Below are 8,563 nucleotides of genomic sequence, written 5' to 3'. Positions count from 1 at the left end.
TACAGCCGGGTTACTATTGGACTCCAGATCGATTCCAACTGGTCGGTGGACTGGCATTAAGTAGACCAGTGAAGCAGCTAGTTAGACACCGGAGCTTAGCCTGAGATCATTATAGAACACCAGCTGGCTGCACCAGCCACACACTGTACTGTGTTGTCTTTATGCTCGTGAAGACAGACAGAATGTTTTTTTTTTTGCCCTATGATCTTTATTTTTGTAATGTATATCGACGTCTGAGGTTGCTTTTAGCAGTTAGCTTTATCTAACTTAAACCAAAAACAGAGAAAAGGAGTCAAATGGATTCATTAGACACGACTTTTTGATCAAAAACAAGTTTGTCAAACCAGTTACAGAGATGTTGTGGCTTAATGTGTGTTTTCCGGCAGGCAGGAGGTCTACACCAAATTTCAGCCCACCTACCCAAGGCAATTGTGCTCTGGAAGCGGTCGGGAGCCTCTCTGGCCTGATTTGCATGCTGGTTATACATCTGTTCGCCAAATCTTAACAAAATAACAGTCTTTTATAAATCAATCAGTGACAGGCAGCGGTAATTTCAATTGGAGAGGTTTAATGTTTCCTTTGGCACCCAAAAGATTTTTGCAACTTTTTCACTTTGTGGTTTGCTCATAATTTGTAGATACAAAAAAGTATTCCCATCTATTTAATGTCTTACTTTCAATGTATAAGTAACGATCTAAAATGCAGAGCGAGCGACACAGATGGCAGAACTAAAATAACCCTTTTACCTGGAAACAAGCATTTGATTAAGCTCTTGTTCAAAAAGCCCCATTCACCGTTCAGAGTGCACCTGTAAGAACACCGGCTGTTCCATTTTATTCTCCTCACATGCCTCATGCATGCTGTGCAGTTCGATCGCTTGGCGACTGTATAATCTAGGCGGGTCTTTGACTTGAGGTGTGACAGTCTGGAGATGTTGGTGTGGGAAGGTGCCGCTGAGCACTCAGAGGTCAGTCTGTGCCAACAGTAGCCTGACAACATCCTGTAGGCACAGCTGTAGGCACTTTTATAAAGGTCACCCTGGCCTGACCACCCACCCCATCAACCTCCATCACTGGACCCTGTGCCCATAAACTGACTTGTGAGGATGCCCTTTTTTGCTTTAAGTTAGCCTTTATAGTAGGTTTGGGTGGTAATATGGTATACCGTGGGGTCTTAAAAATAGCAACAGTGTCAGTTTCAATACAGTCATTAAAAAATGCAATGCACTTACTGTATATAGGAGACAAGGATTAAATATTAAATATAATTTATTAATGCCTAAAAATGCTTATGTGTGGTTGCCATCACGTGAGTGTGGAGGAAAAAGAGAGGGGGGGGACAATGGCAAGTCACGCACTGAGTGTCCTGGTCTCAAAGAAGAACACGACTTCTGCAGTTTGGCAGCATTTCGGGTTCCGAGTGGATTTGTCTGCTATTAGTACAACAGGGACCATAGCTTTATTCTTTCTCCACCCACTTTTCTTGAGTAGACAAATTACTGTTATACACTAAGCTATTTCTATTACTCTCTCAGCTGCAAATACCGTATCCAGCGGAGACAACCTCATCCCCTGAGTGGTGTCAAAAAGCATTCTGGGATCTAAATGGAGTTAGAAGTATCTGTGGCTGATGCTGATGGCATGTCAAGGAAAAAAGAGGTCAAAGGAAAAGTAAATTACAACGCTAACTACTGTAAAGCAGTGGATAGATGGATAGATAGATAGATAGGTAGATAGATTTTTATTGATCCCAGAATAATTCAAGTGTTGCAGAAGCAAAATGTCAGACACACAGAACATGAAATAAAAGGATACAATATACAGTGGGGTTTGACAGTTTTGGCACCCCAGGTCAAGATTTGTATTAATGTGCATAAAGAAGCCAAGAGAAGATGGAAAAAGGCATCAAATGACACAATATACATTCGTATAATATGTCACAAAATGTTAAATTTTATTTCCATCATTTACACTTTTAAAATAACAAACAAAAAATGGCGTCTGCAAAAGTTTGGGCACCTTGCAGAGTTTATAGCATGCACCGCCCCCTTTGGAAAGCTGAGACCTGACAGTGTCATGGATTGTTCTCAATCGTCGTCTGGAAAGACCAGGTGATGTCAATTTTAACGTTTTAAATGCCCAGACTCATCTGACCTTGCCCAAACAATCAGCACCATGGCTTCTTCTAAGCAGTTGTCTAGGAAACTGAAACTCAAAATAGTTGACACTCACAAAGCAGGAGAAGGCTATAAGAACATAGCGAAGATGCCAATATCCCCTGTCCCGTATGTAATAAAGAAATGGCAGTCATCAGGAACAGTGGAAGTTAAAGCAAGATCTGGAAGACCAAGAAAAATATCAGACAGAACAGCTCGCAGGACTGTGAGAAAAGCAAGTCAAAACCCACGTTTGATTGGACGATCCATCCAGAAAGACCCGGCAGACATTGGAATTGTGGTTCACCATTCCACTATAAAGAGATACTTGTACTAATATGGTCTTCATGGAAGAGTAATCAGAAGAAAACCTCTTCTACATCCTCACCTTAAAAATTAGCGTTTGAAGTTTGCAAATGAACATATAGATAAGCCTGATGCATGGTGGAAACACATTCTGTGGAAACGATGAGGTTAAAATAGTACTTTTTGGCCGGAATGTGCAAAGGTGGGGGTATTGTTGTATTGCAGCCAGTGGCACAGGAACATTTCACAGTAGTCCGTGACAGACAGCAGTGCCTGACAGACAGCCCAGAAAATGCAGCGTCGTGACAATACGGACATTTTATACACACAACTTGTGTAACTCCGCTGACCCGCCATTTGACCAGGGCTGGACCCATTCATAATGAGTCACTCTGTGAGTAGCGGATGCTTCAGTCCATCACACTCCCCCTCTCTCCCTCGCTCTTTTAATCAGTCTTTTATTTCAGATACAAATTTCAGATTGGGAAGGAAAGCCATTAAGGTAGCTTATCATGGACCAAAATGTTAGTCAAGGGTAAGATTTAACTTCATTGTGGCACTAGTAAAAGTGTTAGGGCTCACCAAAATATCAGGATTCATTCTCTGGATTGGACCCGGCAATAAAAGGATCCATGTCTGTTGTAGGGCAGAACGATTCATCTAATAATTTCACTCTGTGTGATTACATACTGCAAAAGTTTAGCGATTTAAGTAAACAAAAAGCTGTGCTGTGTGCACGTTGAATTTGCCCTCTTAATTACACTACCCCCATTGATGTTTTAAGCGCTACTCTCGTGACGTCTACAAAAGACATGACCAGTCAGTCTGTTTAGGCAGCGGCGCATGAGGTTTGTATGGTCACGTGAGTATCAGAAGTGTAGAGAGTTTCAGAGCTCTCTATTTTCTGTGTGTAACTCCTGGCAGTGGCAGTAACTTCTGGCAGTGGCCTGCCAGGACTTATTAACAAGAAGAGTTGGCTGCAATACAGCAAAGGAGGAAAAGGATTGAAGAATACAAATAAAAGAAATTGTGTGACCGGAAAAAGAGTTAGAGTCTTGTTAACATCGGTGAGGCATTGCAACGCTGCAGGAACCTCTGTTATTTCAAAGGAACAAAACCAATGAGGGCTGTCGTCGTTAATAATTTTAGCTTCGCTGTTTTGCTGTTTTCAATGGGTCAGTTTAAATAGATAGATATTTAGATAGATAGATAGAAACATATTTCCCCATGAGAGATTTGTTTTCACAGTCTGTTTAATGCACCAGGCAATATACACGGGCAAATACATCAACAGACAGCATTAAACGGGTATATAGACACATAGAAACAACCACATTTACGACGACACCGGATACACAGTCAGCGAGATAGTGTGTCCTTCTACACCTCAGAGTCGTGTACCTGTGGCCAGATGGCAGCAGTGTAAAGTGTGGATGTAGAGGGTGATTGGTGTCATTGACAATGCTGAGGGTAAGCCGTGTAATGGTCCCATTGCTCAGGTCTGAGAAGTTAGGTGAGCTGATCATTTTGGAAATATGTGCGATCTTGGTGAGTAAGCATTTGTTGTAGAAACAGGGGGAAGAGTACAGGGTTGGGTAAGACATGGGCCGGTGTGAGATTTTGACAGTGTGATAACCTTCAGCAAAAACATCACTGTTTCACTGTATTGTAGTCTTGCAATTAGAGCTTTTAGATTTTTATTTTTTAAATGTCTAGGGGGGAAGACAGTGTATTTCATTTTTAAACACACAGCACACTGGCATGGAGAGGCATAGTGCACTTTCTGTCCTTGAAAAAAACACTCATGCCATAGGAATGTAATGACAGAAAATGTGGTTTTAAAACCGTGACGTTTTCATATCACGGTATACCTTGAATGAATGATCAAAACTGAGATTATTGTCCAAAGTGAGACCAAGCTATCTGAATTTGTTGACCTGTTCTGTTGTCTTTTTATGGAAGGAGACAGGAAACAGTCCAGTGTGTTGGTGCATTAAAGACCAGTACTTCTTTTGTCTGTTCAGATGGAGGTAGTTGTGCACAACTGTGTGAAATGAGAGATGGAGAGTTGATAGGCTGTAATAGAGTTGTTGACCCAATATGCCAGTGTCATCTGAATATTTATGTGGTGATGGGTGAGGGGCTGATGCAGTCGTTTGTTTACAGGGTGTGGAGAAGGGGCTGAGAACATAGCCTTGAGGGGCTCCGGTGTTGTTTATGATGGTTGGTGAAGTGACAGCTCCTATTCTTATAGCCTTAACCTCGTTTGATATTGTTTGTGATGGCTGCTTCCAACTGTAGCTACAGTTAGCTAATCTACAACGTAATGTGAGCTAATATCGATTCTAGTCGGCAGAGACACTAACAACAGTTGTCGCCATGGCAATGCACGTGAATCTCAATAATCACTAGTTATGTTACACCCATCTTAAAGGTCCTTGTTTATAAGGACATACCGAATGTATTATTTCAATGAGAATTTGTATTTAATGTTCTGTTTAATTTGTACTGCTGAAAAAAGAAAAAATGTCTATTTCAAAAAGGTTTTCTATTTCATTTTGTGAAATATTAAGTTATATAAAAAAGTATTGCGCATGTTTTGTTGATGTGTTTCTTCTTATACTCGTTTAATTTTGTATGTTCAAGTTGAGAAAAACACATTTCAAAATGTTAGTATTTTGTGCATTTTCCCTCCCAATCAAGCAAGGAGACTCATTACATCACAGTATTAGAATCCCAATATGACTTTTTCTCCAAATTATGCAGCCCTACAGGACATTTAGAATCTACTCATTTGTCCTTATAGTACTTTAGCTTGTCTATTTTGATACATATTTGAGAGTAAGTGAAGTGGCTCCATTCTTAAATCATCATCGCTCACTGCTGAACATTTGGTATACTGAGAAAATGATGCTTCTAGTGATAACAGCAGTGGGTGCATTATTTTCCCTCATTAAGAGTGCTGCCTTCAGGCTAAGGATTAGTACTGCCATTACACCTGCGTGAGATTCATTTGCGTGTTAAAGGTCAAACAAACATCCTTTTGGCACAGAAGTCAACTTCTCATTTTTTATAAGTAAAATGAAGGAAAAAAAATAGAAAGTTAAATTTGGTGTTATCATTTCTAGCCTTTATATATCATATTATATAACTAAAAATGAATGTGGGTGGATCTTTAATTTATCCCATTGTGCAGTATATTAATCATGGAAACAATGCATATTCAATTTAAAATTACATGTCACAGTTTTAGGTCCTATATGCAAGATCCCCTTCTCATTTCCTTGGTATTGATTTCACAGTGATTTCTATCATAAGGGCAATAATGTGTTTTTCCAATACCATAATTTCTTAAAAAATACATTTTTCAAAGCTACATGTTCATCTAAAAGCATGTGCTCCCTGCTGTTGTCACCATCTTGGAGATATTTCATGTAAAGGCGAAGTAGGACTCAAGCTAATTTAACCAGCTGGAGAGAAAGAACCAGCATGAGGAAAGGACATAAGGTTAAGCAGATAATGTGTCTGCAATACCAAGCTGGCGTCCGTTGCTTCTCCGCTGCTGTTTTGTTTGCTTTAAGTTGTCTAACGGGCCTTTTCATTCCCATTACCCAGTTTCCGCGCTCTGCGGTGCTGTCGGTGCTGGTCACTGTTTGAGGCGAGGCTAAGATCACCGTGGCCAAGGGCACGTCCGCCCGCCTGTGACTCCACTGTCAGCACTAATGCATTCAGGGCAGAGCTACATGCTTTTTCAGGTGTGTCTGCAGGCTGCAGCATCAGCAGATTGTAATCAAATCCAATCTGGTATTAAAAGACGATCTTGACACTTGACTCCATCAAAAGAAAACAGGAAAAGTTAATATGTGTAAAGGGATTGTAGATGGGTCCTCGGTGATCTTCCCGCCTTTGGTCACCTCATAAAATAAAAAATGGACTGCGCACTAAATTCAACCTTTTTAAAAGGAGTCTATAATGGTCCTTTGATCAGCACTACAGTGCAGTAAGCATGCTCTGTTTGAAGTGTTGATAAAGGACTTCCACTGTTGGTTGGGTGTGAATGAATACAAAAACACAGAACATACAAACTCCTCCATTATGTATGGAGCAATACAGAATCTTCAGTCGACTATAGTGACGAGAGGCTTCGCTCCTGATTTGGCAACCTGTTTTCACACATATTCCAGCTGCCACATTGACTTCTCACTTAAAAAGCAATTTGAGAAAGCTCAGTCATGCAGGCATATGTGAAACTGGCCTTAAATCTCAGTCACTGCTCAGCAAGGAAGTGTTAAGCATCCATCTACCCTTTCACTCATGTACTCATTCAGATGCACAGTGTCACCTTAAAGGGAGAAACTGAATTCAGAAGAAAATCAATATGATAAACTGCTACTTGTTTTGGCCCTAAATTGTTTCAGTTTGGAAATCGATACAGGAGCCAGAGCCATTCATCACCGTTTGAGAGAAGTGGGCGCCCCACGGGAAAATATTAGGGCCTCCATGTGGAGCAGAAAAAAAAGAAAGAAAATTCAATGGGTGTTGGTGTGAGCTGGGTGAAAAGGGAGGTCAGCTGATGGCAGACAGGGAGAGAAATAAAGAATAAAGACAAAGAGAATAAATACTGGGCATCAAGGAGAAGAAAACAGCGTGGGAAGAGGAGAACTGTAAAATGCTTCTCTCTCTCTCTCTCTCTCTCTGTCTCTCTCTCAGAAGGATGGATGACGTGCAGGGGTTTATCAGACTCTGACAGACACAATAAAAAATAACCTTCCCAGTGTGGGGCCTGCTCATGTTAATACGGTGCAGCAGGCGACGTCTGAGCCAGGTCATTAGGGACCGCTGACAGCGCCATTAGGACAATGGGCAGATTATTGCAGTTACATATGACAAACTGCCGATGTGGACTCGGCCATGTTCCTCAGCTGACCTTTGGTGAGCATCATCATGACTCTGTAAATCAGGATGGAAGGCAAGACAAAACAAGGGGATATTGTGAGTGGTTATTATGACAATGGTGCACCATTGTCTTTTATTGCCTCCGCTTGTAATGGGTTATTGCTGTTCTCTACAGATGTGGAGGATAATTTACTGTCAGAATCTACTTAAAATGTTGTTGGTGTATTTTTGCTTAATAAATGACATTGTGAATCAAGTTTCGAATTGGCATTTTAAAACCTATAAAACTGCTTATGTCTCCATCTAAAATGATAGTTACGTAATGTTACTTCACGTATCGTAGGCTTCATTCTCAAAGAGCTGTTGTTAATAGGTTGAACCCAATATTTCTTAGGCTGTGCATAACTCATAGAATCTGGTAGTGCAATATGTAACAATCGTTCCAGGTTGTGGATGCTGTAAAATGAGATTTCACTGACCTTTTGTTTTGGTGTTTATTAGAGAAACATTTGACAACTAATACCCAATGGTATTACATAGACTGCAAAAATGTTTTGTGTGCGGTTTTTGCTTATTTACTTCTAGTTTAGCAGTATGTCATTATGCATCTGTTTTGCATAGATGTAAAAAAAAAACCATTCTGCATTAAACTGTTTAATTTCAAGAAATTACATTGAAATGCCAGGAAACAAGACATTTTATTCTTTGGAGAAGTGATATTCATGCTCGGATAAACTCAAGTTAATTAGATGCTGTGGTGTTTACAGTGTTTACCAACACCTTCAGAGGTCAAAATTCAATACTACATTTGACATAAATTACAATAAATTGCAGTAGAAAGCATGACAAATGGATATTAAATGTTCCCCTCTTGGCTTGACTATGCACAGGAGCGTAGAAAAAGTGCAAGCAGTTTGCCGTGTAACCAGCTTGGTTATGAATGGGAGTTTCAAATGAAGACATGTCCTATCAGGGAACCTGTCATAGTATAAAAACTAATCCAACCTCTAGTCGGCCAAGCCAGGTGAAATGTGAACAATACAAGTATTAGTCATTAAATGCACCACAGATAATGTGCACAGAGTGGAACAGGTGAACAGAGGGGAGGGAAATTACTTGGGAACTGAAATTTATACAGTGGGTACGGAAAGTATTCAGACCCCTTTAAATTTTTCACTCTTTGTTTCATTGCAGCCTTTTTCCAAA

The 8,563-nt window shown here is 40.3% G+C and overlaps 1 long non-coding RNA gene across 1 annotated transcript in view; it reads right to left on the bottom strand.

The window, feature by feature from the left end:
- Nucleotides 1-3,213: 3,213 nt before the first annotated feature.
- LOC117952222 overlaps nucleotides 3,214-8,563 on the bottom strand; it is a 23,424-nt gene continuing 18,074 nt past the window's right edge. Inside the window, exon 3 of the long non-coding RNA XR_004658347.1 lies at nucleotides 3,214-3,356. This is a non-coding gene — a long non-coding RNA (uncharacterized LOC117952222). The remainder of the gene's footprint in view (nucleotides 3,357-8,563) is intronic.

This window comes from Etheostoma cragini, chromosome 10 (assembly GCF_013103735.1).
Source record: "Etheostoma cragini isolate CJK2018 chromosome 10, CSU_Ecrag_1.0, whole genome shotgun sequence".
Classification (NCBI taxonomy): Eukaryota; Metazoa; Chordata; class Actinopteri; order Perciformes; family Percidae; genus Etheostoma; species Etheostoma cragini.
The sequence above is the reverse complement of the archived record's forward strand: the minus strand, read 5'-3'. Positions and strand labels throughout refer to the sequence as shown.